Source organism: Oncorhynchus masou, unplaced genomic scaffold, assembly GCF_036934945.1.
Source record: "Oncorhynchus masou masou isolate Uvic2021 unplaced genomic scaffold, UVic_Omas_1.1 unplaced_scaffold_3291, whole genome shotgun sequence".
Lineage (NCBI taxonomy): Eukaryota > Metazoa > Chordata > Actinopteri > Salmoniformes > Salmonidae > Oncorhynchus > Oncorhynchus masou.
In genome coordinates, this window is record NW_027009704.1 from 13,099 (window position 1) to 35,232 (window position 22,134).

The 22,134-nt window shown below is 45.8% G+C and overlaps 1 pseudogene; it reads left to right on the plus strand.

Annotated features, from left to right (window-relative positions):
- Positions 1-15,603: 15,603 nt before the first annotated feature.
- LOC135534360 (fin bud initiation factor-like) lies at positions 15,604-16,518 on the plus strand (annotated as a pseudogene).
- The last annotated feature ends 5,616 nt before the right edge of the window (positions 16,519-22,134 follow it).

A 22,134-nucleotide genomic window follows, 5' to 3' on the forward strand; every position in this document is an offset into this window, starting at 1 on the left:
AACTGGAGCAGCAACACGGCCAGGTGGACTGGGGACAGCAAGGAGTCATCATGCCAGGTAGTCCTGAGGCATGATCCTACGGCTCAGGTCCTCCGAGAGAGAGAGAAAGAAAGAGAGAGAGAATTAGAGAGAACACACTTAAATTCACAACAGGACACCGGATAAGACAGGAGAAATACTCCAGATATAACAAACTGACCCTAGCCCCCCGACACAAACTACTGCAGCATAAATACTGGAGGCTGAGACAGGAGGGGTCAGGTGACACTGTGACCCCATCCGATGATACCCCCGGACAGGGCCAAACAGGCAGGATATAACCCCATCCACTTTGCCAAAGCACAGCCCCCACACCACTGGAGGGATACCTTCAACCACCAACTTACCATCCTGAGACAAGGCGGGTATAGCCCACAAAGATCTCCGCCACGGCACAACCCAAGGGGAGGGTGCCAACCCGGACAGGAAGATCACTTCAGTGACTCAACCCACTCAGGTGACGCACCCCTCCTAGGGACGGCATGGAAGAGCACCAGTAAGCCAGTGACTCAGACCCTGTAATAGGGTTAGAGGCAGAGAATCCCAGTGGAGAGAGGGGAACCCGCCAGCAAGGACGGTCCATTGCCTTTCCGTTCACCTTCACAATCCTGGGCCTACTACACTCAAGACTACACTCAATCATAGGACCTACTGAAGAGAAGAGTCTTCAGTAAAGACTTAAAGGTTGAGACCGAGTTTGCGTCTCTGACATGGGTAGGCAGACCATTCAATAAAAATGGATCTCTACAGGAGAAAGCCCTGCCTCCAGCTGTTTGCTTAGAAATTCTAGGGACAGTAAGGAGGCCTGCGTCTTGTAGCGTACGTGTAGGTATGTACAGCAGGACCAAATCGGAAAGATAGGTAGGAGCAAGCCCATGTAATGCTTTGTAGGTTAGCAGTAAAACCTTGAAATCAGCCCTTGCCTTAACAGGAAGCTAGTGTAGGGAGGCTAGCACTGGAGTAATATGATCACATTTCTTGGTTCTAGTCAGGATTCTAGCAGCCGTATTTAGCACTAACCAAAGTTTATTTAGTGCTTTATCCAGGTAGCCGGAAAGTAGAGCATTGCAGTAGTTTAACCTTGAAGTGACAAAAGCATGGATTAATTTTTCTGCATCATTTTTGGACAAAAAGTTTCTGATTTTTGTCATGTTACGTAGATGGAAAAAAACTGTGCTTGAAACAGTCTTGATATAAAATTGTTCGTCAAAAGAGAGATCAGAGTCCAGAATAACGCCGAGGTCCTTCATGGTTTTATTTGAGACGACCGTACAGCCATCAAGATTAATTGTCAGATTCAACAGAAGATCTCTTTGTTTCTTGAGACCTAGAACCAGCATCTCTGTTTTGTCCAAGTTTAAAAGTAGGACATTTGCCACCATCCACTTCCTTATGTCTGAAACACAGGCTTCCAGGGAGGGCAATTTTGTGGCTTCACCATGTTTCACTCTATTAAGCACATGGCCTCACACATGAATCCTGAAAGAGATGGGTGGGGATAAGGCTTAAGAGGGTGTGAACGATGCTGAAAAGGTGTAGACAAAGAAGAACTCTCCAGTAGGTGTACCAAAACATTCAAGGGTCATTTTCGCAAAAGTGGTTACAAGTTCATCAACTTTCAAAGCAGAATTACTTCCCGTTGTTCATCAACTCCAGTGTATGATATAACATTTTGTAGCTTTGAGTCTCTACTTTTCTCCAATGTCAAAAACACAACTTCAAATGTTGCAACATAAGAGCGAATGGAGGTGGTCGGTAACATATATACATTTGTTTAATAGCATTACCCTGTAAAGTCCATTATCCCCTTTTTGTTTTGCTATTTGAGAAGGTTTTAATCCTAAACAACCTGCCTACGCGTTGCTTTTTTAAATTTATTTTTAACACGCTTTGTGATTCTATGAAAAGGGCTATGTAATTTATTATTATCATTATTACTAGACCAACATTTCTACTGTCATAGCTCAAAGCTGTGTGCTGGAAAACCTTGGTAGAGAATGGTTGAAATATCCACAGTGGTGCTCATATAAAATGTCCTTTCTTTTTTTTCGGCTTCAGACCTATGCCTATTTCTCACTTAAAACATTGTTTGTTTGTTTTTTTAATTTCCATGTTGTTGTTTTTACACTGGAAGGTGATTTTCTGTTAAAAGGTTCATAATACAACATTTCCACATGCAAATCATTATTTATTTGAGCAACCAAAATGCTGTCATTGGCAGTGGTATTGTAACCTCTAATAGCTCAAATCTGTTTTGAACTAACTGTTAAAGTATGCAGTCTCTGATAAAAGTTCTGGACCCTAATGGCACAGGCGATGGATTGCTGATTTAAACCCCTCGTCTTGCTTGCTGGTTGCTCATAGCTCAAAACAAACTATTTTAAAGGATGTACAGTATTTGCCATGAATAACCAAAAGAAATTGTCAGCAGTTTTCAGAATGTGAATATCTCAATTGATTGTGACAGTCTGACGTTGTAAAAAAATCTGCCTCAATTCCCATTGAAAGCAAAAGTAAAATGGTTATAAAAAGTCATTGACTTCTAAAGGTCGTATAACTCAGCCATAGATGGGTGAGTTGATAACGTCACGAAAAAAAGATGTTCGCGCTTCAATGGGGCAGACGTAAGTGTGTGGTTATGATTCTAGATGGCCAGATACATTCGCAACAATAACAAGAAACTGCCAAGTGGGCTATCGTAAGTGACTGGTTTCATCTTGTTCTTGGTTTCATCTTGTTCTTCATGGCAATGTTAATATGGCAAAAAATTCGCTAGCTAGCTAATCAACAACTGTAACGATGTATTTTAAAAGACAATAAGCGCTCGTTGTGTACATCTATTTATGTTTTCATTAGTTTACATCAGCAATCTAAGCCAAACCCATCTGTTTTTCCCAATAGTTGCGCATGCGTCGATTTTCTTGCTGAACAACCAACCCGTCTATAGGAAATTAAGAAAGATACCCCGTGTACACTAGAGCCACATCTTGTGCCTTTCACAGCTTGTTGTAGTTATGCATCCTATACATTAATATAATCCTGGTTTGGGGTGGTGGGTGTTATATTTCAAAAACATTCACTGTGATTGATACTAACCCAACAAACGCCTCAGTCTTTGATACTTCGTTTTGAAGATTCTATGAGACAGATTACCACTTGTTCTGGCTTTGTTGGGGATGTAATGCTGTTTGAGTCTGACAACTCATTTAGATTTGTGCTTCTTCATCTCTGCCACCTTCAAACGAGTCAGTCAGTGTGTACAACTGAGGCTCTGTTTATCTGTTTACATGTCATGTTTAGCTAGCCATTTGTTTTCTCCGCCGTTTGAGTTGTATCCTGTCTGACAGTGAAGTGTGGCTCTTACCGCAGATAGAACAATGAGCCAGATATTTGACGGGTGTAAATGTGAAGCATCCGGTTGGCGTTTCCACTCACTGCCAAATATGGTGATGAGAGGAAGCCTAGTGGCCAGGAGTGGGAGAAGATGGAGTGAGATGGATTTTGGCCGACATTCTTGCTAATTGTCTCATCAAAGAAACATTTGATCGCCATACAGTTTTCTGTTTCCGAAACTAGAATAAGTAACAAACAGAGTGGACTACGTTTTGTAGACTTTACCCATTGTCAAAGTTTCTCCGAACTGCGTTGTTTAGAAGGAGTGCAAGGGAGAATTGAGTTATTGCACACGCCCACTTCACACAGTGGGCGTTCTCAAATCAAATTTTATTTGTCACATACACATAGTTAGCAGATGTTAATGTGAGTGTAGCGAAATGCTTGTGCTTCTAGTTCCGACAATGCAGTAATAACCAACAAGTAATCTAACTAACAATTCCAAAACTACTGTCTTATACACAAGTGTAAGGGGATAAAGAATATGTACATAAAGATATATGAATGAGTGATGGTACAGAGCAGCATAGGCAAGATACAGTAGATGGTATCGAGTACAGTATATACATATTTATTTACCTTTATTTTTACTAGGCAAGTCAGTTTAGAACAAATTCTTATTTTCAATGACGGCCTAGTGTAGTGTAACAGTATAAGTTTAAAACATCCCCTTGCGCGAACCAGGGACCTTCTGCACACATCAACAACAGTTCACCAACTGAAACGCTATTTAGCGCACCGCTAACTAAGCTAGCCGTTTCACTAGGAAAAGTGGGTTAAATGCCTGTTCAGGGGCAGAACGACAGATTTGTACCTTGTCAGATCGGGGACTCGAACTTGCAACCTTTCGGTTACTAGTCCAACGCTCTAACCACTAGGCTACACTGCCGCCCCATATGAGATGAGTATGTAAACAAAGTGGCATAGTTAAAGTGGCTAGTGATACATGTATTACATAAAGATGCAGTGGATGATATAGAGTACAGTATATACGTATACATGTGAGATGAATAATGTAGGGTATGTAAACATTATATTAGGTAGCATTGTTTAAAGTGGCTAGTGATATATTTGACATCATTTCCCATCAATTCCCATTATTAAAGTGGCTGGAGTTGAGTCAGTGTGTTGGCAGCAGCCACTCAATGTTAGTGGTTGCTTTTTAACAGTCTGATGGCCTTGAGATAGAAGCTGTTTTTCAGTCTCTCGGTCCCAGCTTTGATGCACCTGTACTGACCTCGCCTTCTGGATGATAGCGGGGTGAACAGGCAGTGGCTCGGGTGGTTGTTGTCCTTGATGATCTTTATGGCCTTCCTGTAACATCGGGTGGTGTAGGTGTCCTGGAGGGCAGGTAGTTTGCCCCCGGTGATGCGTTGTGCAGACCTCACTACCCTCTGGAGAGCCTTACGGTTGTGGGCGGAGCAGTTGCCGTACCAGGCGGTGATACAGCCCGCCAGGATGCTCTCGATTGTGCATCTGTAGACGTTTGTGAGTGCTTTTGGTTGAAGAGGCGCTGCTGCGCCTTCTTCACGATGCTGTCTGTGTGGGTGGACCAATTCAGTTTGTCTGTGATGTGTATGCCGAGGAACTTAAAACTTACTACCCTCTCCACTACTGTCCCATCGATGTGGATAGGGGGGTGTTCCCTCTGCTGTTTCCTGAAGTCCACAATCATCTCCTTAGTTTTGTTGACGTTGAGTGTGAGGTTATTTTCCTGACACCACACTCCGAGGGCCCTCACCTCCTCCCTGTAGGCCATCTCGTCGTTGTTGGTAATCAAGCCTACCACTGTTGTGTCGTCCGCAAACTTGATGATTGAGTTGGAGGCGTGCGTGGCCACGCAGTCGTGGGTGAACAGGGAGTACAGGAGAGGGCTCAGAACGCACCCTTGTGGGGCCCCAGTGTTGAGGATCAGCGGGGTGGAGATGTTGTTGCCTACCCTCACCACCTGGGGGCGGCCCGTCAGGAAGTCCAGTACCCAGTTGCACAGGGCGGGGTCGAGACCCAGGGTCTCGAGCTTGATGACGAGCTTGGAGGGTACTATGGTGTTAAATGCCGAGCTGTAGTCGATGAACAGCATTCTCACATAGGTATTCCTCTTGTCCAGATGGGTTAGGGCAGTGTGCAGTGTGGTTGAGATTGCATCGTCTATGGACCTATTTGGGCGGTAAGCAAATTGGAGTGGGTCTAGGGTGTCAGGTGTCAGGTGTCAGGTAGGTCTCTAATTAACATATGCAAATAAATGCTAGAACACGCCAATAGGATCTCACTAGCTCGTGCTTTACTCTGCCCACCTGCTTGCTTGTTCTGCCCACTATGATTAATTTGCTCCCATTGGTAACGACAGGCTCTGGTCTATCTTGGGTTAGTTATAAAAATCTTTGTCTTACCAACAGATAGAATAATGAGGGTTAGTTATATAAAATCTTTGCTGTACCGTAGCTTCGACTATGGGGAAGCTAGCTTGCTAGTGTTGCTAAAGCTCATTACATGCATTGTAGTGTAGCAGCGTGACAAGTTTGGGGTTGGTTTTGAACTGATGTAGCTAGCTAGCTACAGTATGTTTTGTGGGAAAATGTTACATTTACATTACATTTAAGTCATTTAGCAGACGCTCTTATCCAGAGCGACTTGCAAATTGGTAATGTTAGACTAGCATTTGGACGTGAGCTAGCTAAAGTTAGATCACGTCCAGCTCACGTGAGTTAGCCCAAATCTGTTGCCCCTACAAACGTATTCAGTCTGTGTTAGGGTTTTCTATAGGCGAAGGAGAGTCGGACCAAAATGCGGCGTGTAGATTGCGATCCATGTTTAATAAACAAAAGTAAACACGAATCAATTACAAAAACAACAAACGTAACGAAAACCGAAACAGCCTATACTGGTGTAAATTAACACAGAACAGGGACATAAGGACAATCACCCACGAAACACTCAAAGAATATGGCTGCCTAAATATGGTTCCCAATCAGAGACAACGATAAACACCTGCCTCTGATTGAGAACCACTTCAGACAGCCATAGACTTACCTAGAACACCCCACTAAGCTACAATCCCAATACCTATGAAAAAAACCCAAGACAAAACACACCACATACAAAACCCCATGCCACACCCTGGCCTGACCAAAGAAATGAAGAAAACACAACATACTAAGACCAGGGTGTGACAGTCTGAAAAGTAACAAGTCTAATGGACACTTTATGGATTCTGTAATCTCATTCTTATCCAAATCCTAGGTATTGAGCTCGGTCTGGGCAACAAAATTATGTTTTCCTAATGCTAAGGACCCTGTTAAAAATCTGGTACTTGGTTCTCAACAAGGTGGTTCATGAAGAGAGGCAGGGAGTGTCTTGTGTATCTCTAATCAAGGTGATTTGCTAATTTTAATCGACATTGGTGTCATATTGGCTTAGATATGATCAGCGGAGACCCGTCACTCAGGGCAGAGCCCCACCCACATGTTGCCTGTTTTTTAAGACATTAATACGTATCACATATCAGTTTACAAACAATGTAAAAATATATATATATTTGAGTTTATAAAGTCGCATACAAACATGGTCTCTTTTTTGATTTCTTGAGTAAGAGAGGACGTAAGGCAACTCCAAAATGCAGGTGTTTCAGCCGAGCTCAGTGCTTTCTGTGGTGGTGGGGCAGCCAGTGGAAAATACACAACATTGGTTATGTTCTCTAGTTGGCTATTAGCTCAGTGTTCTGCCACTCATGGGGACACAACGTGACCGCAAAATCTACGGGGAGTGTTCAAAACTTCAAGCCACTTGGGTGCTGCCATAGAGTTACATAAGAAGTGCCCATCCAAGAAGGTGCAAGGTCATTGGCCATAGATAAAGTGACGTCAAATCACATTATATCTACAGTAGCTTTGATTGGACTGATCATGTCAACATCATACTTTCAAAATCTTAGCTAGCAAACTAGGCAAGCAGTCATCATCATGAATCAAGTCAACAATTTGCTGCCAAATCATTTTCAATCCTTGTCATATGAAGATAAATTATAGATAAAACGTATCGGTGCTCATCGGACATAAACATAAACACAGTGGACATGAACATTACACAACCAGTTGGAAATCACAATTTCAAAAATGATTGGCGTTGCAAATCGATCACTAGCCTGCTATTCAGTGGAGTGGGTGTGTGGTTCAAGTCTGGGTTTAAGGGTCTCTTTTTCCAAGGATAAACATTCACATGCAACACCAACACCATGAGCCAGAAACGTTTGAATACATTGGCCATTCTGTCTCTGTACATTTCAAAAGTGATGAACAAATAGTTATATTGACTTTGTTCATCCGAGCTCCTCATTAATGTCTTAGTCGAAATTCCAGATTGCCTCTTATCCGCTTGTCATCCCCTTATGCCATAGTTTGTACATCTCAATTGTCAGTAGAAACCACATTTGTTTAAGCAAGTCAGCCATATCAGCTATGTGTTTTAAAAAGGCAGTAAATGAGGCTGAATGAACTGTTTCGCTGCCAGACAAGGCTCCGCTGATAACCAGGTGTAGTGGTGGTAAGGATTCACTCCATGGTGCTGCCAGACAAGGCCCCACTGATAACCAGGTGTAGTGATGGTAAGGAGTCACTCCATGGTGCTGCCAGACAAGGCTCCGCTGATAACCAGGTGTAGTGGTGGTAAGGATTCACTGCATGGTGCTGCCAGACAAGGATCCACTGATAACCAGGTGTAGTGGTGGTAAGGATTCACTCCATGGTGCTGCCAGACAAGGCCCCACTGATAACCAGGTGTAGTGGTGGTAAGGAGTCACTCCATGGTGCTGCCAGACAAGGCTCCGGTGATAACCAGGTGTAGTGGTGGTAAGGAGTCACTCCATGGTGCTGCCAGACAAGGCCCCACTGATAACCAGGTGTAGTGGTGGTAAGGATTCACTGCATGGTGCTGCCAGACAAGGCCCCACTGATAACCAGGTGTAGTGGTGGTAAGGATTCACTCCATGGTGCTGCCAGACAAGGCTCCGCTGATAACCAGGTGTAGTGGTGGTAAGGAGTCACTCCATGGTGCTGCCAGACAAGGCTCCGCTGATAACCAGGTGTAGTGGTGGTAAGGATTCACTGCATGGTGCTGCCAGACAAGGTTCCGCTGATAACCAGGTGTAGTGGTGGTAAGGATTCACTGCATGGTGCTGCCAGACAAGGATCCACTGATAACCAGGTGTAGTGGTGGTAAGGATTCACTCCATGGTGCTGCCAGACAAGGCCCCACTGATAACCAGGTGTAGTGGTGGTAAGGAGTCACTCCATGGTGCTGCCAGACAAGGCTCCGGTGATAACCAGGTGTAGTGGTGGTAAGGAGTCACTCCATGGTGCTGCCAGACAAGGCTCCGCTGATAACCAGGTGTAGTGGTGGTAAGGAGTCACTCCATGGTGCTGCCAGACAAGGCCCCACTGATAACCAGGTGTAGTGGTGGTAAGGAGTCACTCCATGGTGCTGCCAGACAAGGCTCCGCTGATAACCAGGTGTAGTGGTGGTAAGGAGTCACTCCATGGTGCTGCCAGACAAGGCCCCACTGATAACCAGGTGTAGTGGTGGTAAGGAGTCACTCCATGGTGCTGCCAGACAAGGCTCCGGTGATAACCAGGTGTAGTGGTGGTAAGGATTCACTGCATGGTGCTGCCAGACAAGACTCCACTGATAACCAGGTGTAGTGGTGGTAAGGAGTCACTGCATAGTGCTGCCAGATAAGGCTCCTCTGATAACCAGGTGTAGTGGTGGTAAGGAGTCACTCCATGGTGCTGCCAGACAAGGCCCCACTGATAACCAGGTGTAGTGGTGGTAAGGATTCACTGCATGGTGCTGCCAGACAAGGCCCCACTGATAACCAGGTGTAGTGGTGGTAAGGATTCACTCCATGGTGCTGCCAGACAAGGCTCCGCTGATAACCAGGTGTAGTGGTGGTAAGGAGTCACTCCATGGTGCTGCCAGACAAGGCTCCACTGATAACCAGGTGTAGTGGTGGTAAGGATTCACTGCATGGTGCTGCCAGACAAGGTTCCGCTGATAACCAGGTGTAGTGGTGGTAAGGATTCACTCCATGGTGCTGCCAGACAAGGTTCCGCTGATAACCAGGTGTAGTGGTGGTAAGGATTCACTCCATGGTGCTGCCAGACAAGGCTCCGCTGATAACCAGGTGTAGTGGTGGTAAGGATTCACTCCATGGTGCTGCCAGACAAGGCTCCGCTGATAACCAGGTGTAGTGGTGGTAAGGAGTCACTCCATGGTGCTGCCAGACAAGGCTCCGCTGATAACCAGGTGTAGTGGTGGTAAGGATTCACTGCATGGTGCTGCCAGACAAGGCTCCGCTGATAACCAGGTGTAGTGGTGGTAAGGAGTCACTCCATGGTGCTGCCAGACAAGGCTCCGCTGATAACCAGGTGTAGTGGTGGTAAGGAGTCACTCCATGGTGCTGCCAGACAAGGCTCCGCTGATAACCAGGTGTAGTGGTGGTAAGGATTCACTGCATGGTGCTGCCAGACAAGGCTCCGCTGATAACCAGGTGTAGTGGTGGTAAGGAGTCACTCCATGGTGCTGCCAGACAAGGCTCCGCTGATAACCAGGTGTAGTGGTGGTAAGGAGTCACTCCATGGTGCTGCCAGACAAGGCCCCACTGATAACCAGGTGTAGTGGTGGTAAGGATTCACTGCATGGTGCTGCCAGACAAGGCTCCGCTGATAACCAGGTGTAGTGGTGGTAAGGAGTCACTCCATGGTGCTGCCAGACAAGGCTCCGGTGATAACCAGGTGTAGTGGTGGTAAGGAGTCACTCCATGGTGCTGCCAGACAAGGATCCACTGATAACCAGGTGTAGTGGTGGTAAGGATTCACTCCATGGTGCTGCCAGACAAGGCTCCGGTGATAACCAGGTGTAGTGGTGGTAAGGAGTCACTCCATGGTGCTGCCAGACAAGGCTCCGCTGATAACCAGGTGTAGTGGTGGTAAGGAGTCACTCCATGGTGCTGCCAGACAAGGCTCCGCTGATAACCAGGTGTAGTGGTGGTAAGGAGTCACTCCATGGTGCTGCCAGACAAGGCTCCGCTGATAACCAGGTGTAGTGGTGGTAAGGATTCACTGCATGGTGCTGCCAGACAAGGCCCCGCTGATAACCAGGTGTAGTGGTGGTAAGGATTCACTGCATGGTGCTGCCAGACAAGGCCCCACTGATAACCAGGTGTAGTGGTGGTAAGGATTCACTCCATGGTGCTGCCAGACAAGGCTCCGCTGATAACCAGGTGTAGTGGTGGTAAGGAGTCACTCCATGGTGCTGCCAGACAAGGCTCCGCTGATAACCAGGTGTAGTGGTGGTAAGGATTCACTGCATGGTGCTGCCAGACAAGGTTCCGCTGATAACCAGGTGTAGTGGTGGTAAGGATTCACTGCATGGTGCTGCCAGACAAGGATCCACTGATAACCAGGTGTAGTGGTGGTAAGGATTCACTCCATGGTGCTGCCAGACAAGGCCCCACTGATAACCAGGTGCAGTGGTGGTAAGGAGTCACTCCATGGTGCTGCCAGACAAGGCTCCGGTGATAACCAGGTGTAGTGGTGGTAAGGAGTCACTCCATGGTGCTGCCAGACAAGGCTCCGCTGATAACCAGGTGTAGTGGTGGTAAGGAGTCACTCCATGGTGCTGCCAGACAAGGCCCCACTGATAACCAGGTGTAGTGGTGGTAAGGAGTCACTCCATGGTGCTGCCAGACAAGGCTCCGCTGATAACCAGGTGTAGTGGTGGTAAGGAGTCACTCCATGGTGCTGCCAGACAAGGCCCCACTGATAACCAGGTGTAGTGGTGGTAAGGAGTCACTCCATGGTGCTGCCAGACAAGGCTCCAGTGATAACCAGGTGTAGTGGTGGTAAGGATTCACTGCATGGTGCTGCCAGACAAGACTCCACTGATAACCAGGTGTAGTGGTGGTAAGGAGTCACTGCATAGTGCTGCCAGATAAGGCTCCTCTGATAACCAGGTGTAGTGGTGGTAAGGAGTCACTCCATGGTGCTGCCAGACAAGGCCCCACTGATAACCAGGTGTAGTGGTGGTAAGGATTCACTGCATGGTGCTGCCAGACAAGGCCCCACTTATAACCAGGTGTAGTGGTGGTAAGGATTCACTCCATGGTGCTGCCAGACAAGGCTCCGCTGATAACCAGGTGTAGTGGTGGTAAGGAGTCACTCCATGGTGCTGCCAGACAAGGCTCCGCTGATAACCAGGTGTAGTGGTGGTAAGGATTCACTGCATGGTGCTGCCAGACAAGGTTCCGCTGATAACCAGGTGTAGTGGTGGTAAGGATTCACTCCATGGTGCTGCCAGACAAGGTTCCGCTGATAACCAGGTGTAGTGGTGGTAAGGATTCACTCCATGGTGCTGCCAGACAAGGCTCCGCTGATAACCAGGTGTAGTGGTGGTAAGGATTCACTCCATGGTGCTGCCAGACAAGGCTCCGCTGATAACCAGGTGTAGTGGTGGTAAGGAGTCACTCCATGGTGCTGCCAGACAAGGCTCCGCTGATAACCAGGTGTAGTGGTGGTAAGGATTCACTGCATGGTGCTGCCAGACAAGGCTCCGCTGATAACCAGGTGTAGTGGTGGTAAGGAGTCACTCCATGGTGCTGCCAGACAAGGCTCCGCTGATAACCAGGTGTAGTGGTGGTAAGGAGTCACTCCATGGTGCTGCCAGACAAGGCTCCGCTGATAACCAGGTGTAGTGGTGGTAAGGATTCACTGCATGGTGCTGCCAGACAAGGCTCCGCTGATAACCAGGTGTAGTGGTGGTAAGGAGTCACTCCATGGTGCTGCCAGACAAGGCTCCGCTGATAACCAGGTGTAGTGGTGGTAAGGAGTCACTCCATGGTGCTGCCAGACAAGGCCCCACTGATAACCAGGTGTAGTGGTGGTAAGGATTCACTGCATGGTGCTGCCAGACAAGGCTCCGCTGATAACCAGGTGTAGTGGTGGTAAGGAGTCACTCCATGGTGCTGCCAGACAAGGCTCCGGTGATAACCAGGTGTAGTGGTGGTAAGGAGTCACTCCATGGTGCTGCCAGACAAGGATCCACTGATAACCAGGTGTAGTGGTGGTAAGGATTCACTCCATGGTGCTGCCAGACAAGGCTCCGGTGATAACCAGGTGTAGTGGTGGTAAGGAGTCACTCCATGGTGCTGCCAGACAAGGCTCCGCTGATAACCAGGTGTAGTGGTGGTAAGGAGTCACTCCATGGTGCTGCCAGACAAGGCTCCGCTGATAACCAGGTGTAGTGGTGGTAAGGAGTCACTCCATGGTGCTGCCAGACAAGGCTCCGCTGATAACCAGGTGTAGTGGTGGTAAGGATTCACTGCATGGTGCTGCCAGACAAGGCCCCGCTGATAACCAGGTGTAGTGGTGGTAAGGAGTCACTCCATGGTGCTGCCAGACAAGGCTCCGCTGATAACCAGGTGTAGTGGTGGTAAGGAGTCACTCCATGGTGCTGCCAGACAAGACTCCACTGATAACCAGGTGTAGTGGTGGTAAGGAGTCACTCCATGGTGCTGCCAGACAAGGCTCCGCTGATAACCAGGTGTAGTGGTGGTAAGGATTCACTCCATGGTGCTGCCAGACAAGGCTCCGCTGATAACCAGGTGTAGTGGTGGTAAGGAGTCACTCCATGGTGCTGCCAGACAAGGCTCCTCTGATAACCAGGTGTAGTGGTGGTAAGGAGTCACTCCATGGTGCTGCCAGACAAGGCTCCTCTGATAACCAGGTGTAGTGGTGGTAAGGAGTCACTCCATGGTGCTGCCAGACAAATCAAATCAAATCAAATTTATTTATATAGCCCTTCGTACATCAGCTGATATCTCAAAGTGCTGTACAGAAACCCAGCCTAAAACCCCAAACAGCAAGCAATGCAGGTGTAGAAGCACGGTGGCTAGGAAAAACTCCCTAGAAAAGCCAAAACCTAGGAAGAAACCTAGAGAGGAACCAGGCTATGTGGGGTGGCCAGTCCTCTTCTGGCTGTGCCGGGTAGAGATTATAACAGAACATGGCCAAGATGTTCAAATGTTCATAAATGACCAGCATGGTCGAATAATAATAAGGCAGAACAGTTGAAACTGGAGCAGCAGCACGGCCAGGTGGACTGGGGACAGCAAGGAGTCATCATGTCAAGTAGTCCTGGGGCATGGTCCTAGGGCTCAGGTCAGTTGAAACTGGAGCAGCAGCACGGCCAGGTGGACTGGGGACAGCAAGGAGTCATCATGTCAGGTAGTCCTGGGGCATGGTCCTAGGGCTCAGGTCCTCCGAGAGAGAGAAGGAGAGAATTAGAGAACGCACACTTAGATTCACACAGGACACCGAATTGGACAGGAGAAGTACTCCAGATATAACAAACTGACCCCAGCCCCCGACACATAAACTACTGCAGCATAAATACTGGAGGCTGAGACAGGAGGGGTCAGGAGACACTGTGGCCCCACCCGAGGACACCCCCGGACAGGGCCAAACATGAAGGATATAACCCCACCCACTTTGCCAAAGCACAGCCCCCACACCACTGGAGGGATATCTTCAACCACCAACTTACCATCCTGAGACAAAGCTGAGTATAGCCCGCAAAGATCTCCGCCACGGCACAACCCAAGGGGGGGGGCGCCAACCCAGACAGGATGACCACATCAGTGAATCAACCCACTCAGGTGACGCACCCCCTCCAGGGACGGCATGAGAGAGCCCCAGCAAGCCAGTGACTCAGCCCCTGTAACAGGGTTAGAGGCAGAGAATCCCAGTGGAAAGAGGGGAACCGGCCAGGCAGAGACAGCAAGGGTGGTTCGTTGCTCCAGAGCCTTTCCGTTCACCTTCCCACTCCTGGGCCAGACTACACTCAATCATATGACCCACTGAAGAGATGAGTCTTCAGTAAAGACTTAAAGGTTGAGACAAGGCTCCGCTGATAACCAGGTGTAGTGGTGGTAAGGAGTCACTCCATGGTGCTGCCAGACAAGGCTCTGCTGATAACCAGGTGTAGTGGTGGTAAGGATTCACTGCATGGTGCTGCCAGACAAGGCTCCGCTGATAACCAGGTGTAGTGGTGGTAAGGAGTCACTCCATGGTGCTGCCAGACAAGGCTCCGCTGATAACCAGGTGTAGTGGTGGTAAGGAGTCACTCCATGGTGCTGCCAGACAAGGCTCCGCTGATAACCAGGTGTAGTGGTGGTAAGGATTCACTCCATGGTGCTGCCAGACAAAGCTCCACTGATAACCAGGTGTAGTGGTGGTAAGGATTCACTGCATGGTGCTGAAAACAAAGCTCTGCTGTTGAGACAGCTTTATGTCGGCCCTAACAGTTTGTGGGCACCGTATGTCACCGTTATAGTGCAATTAATGTATTGTTCAGGGTTGTGTTGTGTAGTGGCTTTGCTGGCATTCATCTAAAATCATTATGTGTTTGCCCCACCAAGATTTACATGCTAAAATCATTTAGTGTTTGCCCCACCAAGATTTACATGCTAAAATCACCACTGGATATGATGGTAGGTGAGATTTGAATTTAACATTGAGCTTCAACCAAAGTCTAAGCAATAAGGCACGAGGGGGTGTGCTAAATGGCCAATATACCACAACTAAGGGCTGTTCTTATGCACGACGCAATGCGGAGTGCCTGGACACAGCCCTTAGCCATGGTATATTGGCCATATACCACAAACCCCCGAGGTGCCTTATTGCTATTATGAACTGGTTATCAAGGTAATTATAGCAGTAAAAACATGTTTATGGTCTGATATACCACGGCTGTCAGCCAATCAGCATTCAGGGCTCAAACCACCCAGCCAATCAGCATTCAGGGTCCAAACCACTCAGCCAATCAGCATTCAGGGCTCAAACCATCCAGCCAATCAGCATTCAGGGTCCAAACCACCCAGCCAATCAGCATTCAGGGCTCTGACCACCCGGTTTATAATATTAATTTGATCCTTGCCATAAAACACCTTCTTCTGACTACTTTTTTCTGCACCTCTTTGTCTACATCAATTTACAATAATAATGTATACGCTGGCTATATCCATTTCAAATATTTATGGGACGATTGTCTGGGGTCTGGTTATGACTGTCTGTGTCTTTTATTAGTGACGGGAGAACTGTAACTTGAGTCGGAATGCAGTGGGCAGGGCTGCGCGCCACGGTGCGGTGGGTTGGTGCGCTCAATGCGCAGTCGGTCAATAGGCTACACATGTTTTGCGCCTCTCAGAGGACAGCGTCAAACTAAACCGTGACCGTGCTGAAATTAAATAAAAATAGGATATAATGGCTTCTATTCCACTGATGCTGCTACTTTTAATGTCTTCTTTGGCGCTTTACTGGGCAGTTTATACCGGACCGTTAAAACCGGAAATGTCCAACGGGACTTTTCATCACTTCTTCGTACCGGACGGAGATTATGAGGATAATGATGACCCCGAGCAATGTCAAATGCTTTTTAAATTCGCAGACCGACGTGCGTGTGGTGTCCATCACGATGAAGACAGCGATTCAGTGGTACGTGAAGACTTTATCATCGTGAAGCACCAAATTGAAGACGCCGCAAGGTTGTTGGAAAGCATCGGCATGAGTATTTCACACGACCTGGACGGAGAGGATAGCTATGAGAAGTTTCTCACAGGGAGATCACTCAGATCTCTGAGGCTTTTACAAGCGTGGAGAAATCTCTCCTGGAGTTGGAGGTCAAGTTTAAACAGAGTCAAGACAACGATCTGAGAGGGGAGAACCAGCTCAATGACTATGTTCTGAAGCCTATCTATGAAGTTAAGGACGCACTCAGGAGACAACGGACATTTCATTGGGACTCAAAGATAAACATGAACTGTTGTCTCTCATTGTTCGCAGTCAAGGCTCAAGGTTGAGTCGCCTCAAGGCAGATTATCTCAATGTATAATATAAATGTTAAAAACAATTTAATTTGTTACTATCTATGTAAAGGAATATATGTTACTCAGTGTGTGTGTGTGTGTGTGTGTGTGTGTGTGTGTGTGTGTGTGTGTGTGTGTGTGTGTGTGTGTGTGTGTGTGTGTGTGTGTGTGTGTGTGTCATATGACTATGACTCTTTAGCCCAATAAACACCTGGAAAGTTCATTGAGATTGAAAGGTTACTCTGTTCCTAGTCTCTTATCTCGCTCTATTTTTCTCTCTCTCTACTCCAACTCTCTCTCTCTCTCTCTCTCTCTCTCTACTCCAACTCTCTCTCTCTCTATCTCTCTCTCTCTCTATTTACTTTCCAAATTGTCTGTGACCCGTGTCTTTCTTCCTAGCTTGTAATGGTGTTATTTGGAAACACTTCTAAGGAAAACATCTCTACATTCCTCAGTAAGAGAGGACAGATGGGGAAAAGAGAGGAGAGCTCAGGGGAGAGATGAAAAGTGATCCTTAGCTAAATTATGCCTGGGCTATGCTGTGCTTAATGATCCTAAATTATGCCTGGGCTATGCTGTGCTTAATGATCCTAAATTATGCCTGGGCTATGCTGTGCTTAGTGATCCTAAATAATACCTGGGCTATGCTGTGCTTAGTGATCCTAAATTATGCCTGGGCTATGCTGTGCTTAGTGATCCTAAATAATACCTGGGCTATGCTGTGCTTAGTGATCCTAAATTATGCCTGGGCTATGCTGTGCTTAGTGATCCTAAATAATACCTGGGCTATGCTGTTCTTAGTGATCCTAAATTATGCCTGGGCTATGCTGTTCTCAGTGATCCCAAATTATGCCTGGGCTATGCTGTGCTTAGTGATCCCAAATTATGCCTGGGCTATGCTGTGCTTAGTGATCCTAAATTATGCCTGGGCTATGCTGTGCTTAGTGATCCTAAATTATGCCTGGGCTATGCTGTTCTCAGTGATCCCAAATTATGCCTGGGCTATGCTGTGCTTAGTGATCCCAAATTATGCCTGGGCTATGCTGTGCTTAGTGATCCTAAATTATGCCTGGGCTATGCTGTGCTTAGTGATCCCAAATTATGCCTGGGCTATGCTGTGCTTAGTGATCCTAAATTATGTATGGCTTGGCTGTCTGTGTTTCTAATGTAGCTATTCAGCCTTACTGTATAATGAGGTCTATGTTTTATACCCTTCCTTATGTTATCCCGGAGTCTTACCATTGATTCTACTTCAATCATGAAACAGACAACATCAGTTTGAATCACAGGCTTTAAAAAAACAAAACAATGTCATGTTACTGCGCATAATAAAAACCTAACATTTAAATCTCACCTGTGCTCTGACTGGCATGCCATGAGGAAAATGGTGTTGTGAGACGGTTTACTGTATAGGCGTCTTGCTTGAAAATGACTTCATCCAAATGACAGTTGACCATTTTTTTTAGTATGGCTTTTAAATGTATCTTCGTGCGATCAAGGAGTCTAAAAGAAGGGCAAATCGAAGAGCTCTTTGTGTGATGTTTTTTTTCTGTGCAGCTGGTGATGGTCTGAGGTGTTCCCAGTGGCCTGCTGCTATGCTATACTGCTGCTATGCTATACTGCTGCTATGCTATACTGCTGCTATGCTATACTGCTGCTATACTGCTGCTATGCTATACTGCTGCTATGCTATACTGCTGGTATACTATACTGCTGCTATGCTATACTGCTGCTATGCTATACTGCTGCTATGCTATACTGCTGGTATACTATACTGCTGCTATGCTATACTGCTGCTATGCTATACTGCTGGTATGCTATACTGCTGGTATGCTATACTGCTGGTATGCTATACTGCTGGTATACTATACTGCTGGTATGCTATATTGCTGCTATGCTATACTGCTGCTATGCTATACTGCTGGTATACTATACTGCTGCTATGCTATACTGCTGCTATGCTATACTGCTGCTATGCTATACTGCTGGTATACTATACTGCTGGTATGCTATACTGCTGCTATGCTATACTGCTGCTATGCTAGACTGCTGGTATACTATACTGCTGCTATGCTATACTGCTGCTATGCTATACTGCTGGTATACTATACTGCTGGTATGTTATTGGTATGCTATACTGCTGGTATGTTATTGGTATGCTATACTGCTGGTATGCTATTGGTATGCTATACTGCTGGTATATTATAGGTATGCTATACTGCTGGTATGCTATTGGTATGCTATACTGCTGGTATGCTATTGGTATGCTATACTGCTGGTATGCTATTGATATGCTATACTGCTGGTATGCTATTGGTATGCTATACTGCTAGTATGCTATTGATATGCTATACTGCTGGTATACTATACTGCTGGTATGCTATTGATATGCTATACTGCTGGTATACTATACTGCTGGTATGTTATTGGTATGCTATACAGCTGGTATGCTATTGGTATGCTAAACTGCTGGTATGCTATTGGTATGCTATACTGCTGGTATGCTATTGGTATGCTATACTGCTGGTATACTATACTGCTGGTATGCTATTGATATGCTATACTGCTGGTATACTATACTGCTCGTATGTTATTGGTATGCTATACTGCTGGTATGCTATTGGTATGCTATACTGCTGGTATGCTATTGGTATGCTATACTGCTGGTATGCTATTGGTACGCTTTACTGCTGGTATGCCATACTGCTGGTATGCTATTGGTAAGCTATACTGCTTGTATGCTATTGATATGCTATACTGCTGGTATGCCATACTGCTGGTATGCTATTGGTAAGCTATACTGCTTGTATGCTATTGATATGCTATACTGCTGGTATGCCATACTGCTGTTATGCTATACTTCTGGTGTGCTATAATGCTGGTATGCAATTGGTATGCTATACTGCTGGTATACTATACTGCTGGTATGCTATTGGTATACTATACTGCTGGTATACTATACTGCTGGTATGCTATTGTTATGCTATACTGCTGGTATGCTATACTGCTGGTATGCTATTGGTATACTATACTGCTGGTATGCTATTGGTATACTATACTGCTGGTATGCTATACTGCTGGTATGCTATAGTACACAATACTGCTGGTATGCTATACTGCTGGTATGCTATTGGTATGCTATACTGCTGATATGCTATACTGCTGGTATGCTATTGTATACTATACTGCTGGTATGCTATACTGCTGGTATGCTATTGGTATACTATACTGCTGGTATGCTATTGGTATACTATACTGCGGGTATGCTATACTGCTGGTATACTATTGGTATGCTGTACTGCTGATATGCTATTGGTATACTATACTACTGGTATGCTATACTGCTTGTATGCTATACTACTGGTATGCTATTGGTATGCTATACTGCTAGTATGCTATACTGCAGGTATGCTATTGGTATGCTGTACTGCTGGTATGCTATTGGTATACTATACTGCTGGTATGCTATACTGCTTGTATGCTATGCTGCTGGTATGCTATTGGTATGCTATACTGCTGGTATGCTATACTGCTGGTATGCTACTGTTTACTATACTGCTGGTATGCTGTACTGCTGATATGCTATCGGTATACTATACTGCTGGTATGCTATCAGTATTCTATACTGCTGGTATGCTATTGGTATGCTATACTGCTGGTATGCTATACTGCTGGTATGCTACTGTTTACTATACTGCTGGTATGCTGTACTGCTCTTATGCTATCGGTATACTATACTGCTGGTATGCTATCGGTATTCTATACTGCTGGTATGCTATCGGTATACTATACTGCTGGTATACTGCTGGTATACTATACTGCTGGTATGCTATTGGTATACTATACTGCTGCTATACTGCTGGTATTCTATACTGCTGGTATGCTTTTGGTATGATATACTGCTGGTATGCTATACTGCTGGTATGCTATTGGTATGTTCTACTGCTGGTATGCTATACTGCTGGTATGCTATTGGTATGCTATACTGCTGGTATGCTATACTGCTGGTATGTTATTTTAGCGTGCTATACTGCTGGTATGCTATACTGCTGGTATGCTATTGGTATGCTATACTGCTGGTATGCTATTGTATACTATACTGCTGGTATACTATATTGCTGGTATGCTATTGTATACTATACTGCTGGTATGCTATACTGCTGGTATGCTATACTGTTGGTATGCTATACTGCTGGTATGCTTTTGGTATACTATGCTGCTGGTATGCTATTGGTATACTATACTGCTGGTATACTATACTGCTGGTATGCTATACTGCTGGTATGCTATTGGTATGCTATACTGCTGGTATGCTATTGTATACTATACTGCTGGTATGCTATACTGTTGGTATGCTATTGGTATACTATACTGCTGGTATGCTATTGGTATACTCTACTGCTGGTATGCTATACTGCTGGTATGCTATAGTACACAATACTGCTGGTATGCTATACTGCTGGTATGCTATTGGTATACTATACTGCTGGTATGCTATCAGTATGCTATACTGCTAGTATGCTATTGGTATACTATACTGCTGGTATACTATACTGCTGGTATGCTATCAGTATGCTATACTGCTGGTATGCTATCAGTATGCTATACTGCTGGTATGCTATACTGCTGGTATGCTATACTGCTGGTATACTATACTGCTGGTATTCTATTTGTATACTATACTGCTGGTATGCTATACTGCTGGTATGCTATACTGCTGGTATACTATACTGCTGGTATTCTATTTGTATGCTATACTGCTGGTATGCTATACTGCTGGTATTCTATTTGTATACTATACTGCTGGTATGCTATACTGCTGGTATGCTATCAGTATGCTATACTGCTGGTATGCTATCAGTATGCTATACTGCTGGTATGCTATTTGTATACTAAACTGCTGGTATGCTATTTGTATACTATACTGCTGGTATGCTATACTGCTGGTATGCTATCAGTATGCTATACTGCTGGTATGCTATCAGTATGCTATACTGCTGGTATGCTATCAGTATGCTATACTGCTGGTATGCTATCAGTATGCTATACTGCTGGTATGCTCTCAGTATGCTATACTGCTGGTATGCTATTGGTATACTAAACTGCTGGTATGCTATCAGTATGCTATACTGCTGGTATGCTATACTGCTGGTATGCTATCAGTATGCTATACTGCTGGTATGCTATCAGTATGCTATACTGCTGGTATGCTATACTGCTGGTATGCTATACTGCTGGTATGCTATCAGTATGCTATACTGCTGGTATGCTATACTGCTGGTATGCTATACTGCTGGTATACTATACTGCTGGTATGCTATTGGTATACTAAACTGCTGGTATGCTATCAGTATGCTATACTGCTGGTATGCTATACTGCTGGTATGCTATACTGCTGGTATGCTATCAGTATGCTATACTGCTGGTATGCTATCAGTATGCTATACTGCTGGTATGCTATCAGTATGCTATACTGCTGGTATGCTATACTGCTGGTATGCTATACTGCTATACTATATTGTGTTCCTGATAAAATCCTGTTTTCATGGAAGTCAAGAACTAATTTCTGCTTGACGTACCACCCTGGTTATTTCTATCAGGACAGAGTGGTAGATCTAACACCATTTGGTTATGTCTTCTGAGATCAATTAGACCCTAAATGGACAATTAAGCTTTAGATTATTGAGTATGTTGGCTGTTCTCCCCTCTACCACGGAAAGTGGCCCTACCCTGCTTTGACTGTTGGCTGTTCTCCCCTCTACCATGGAAAGTGGCCCTACCCTGCTTTG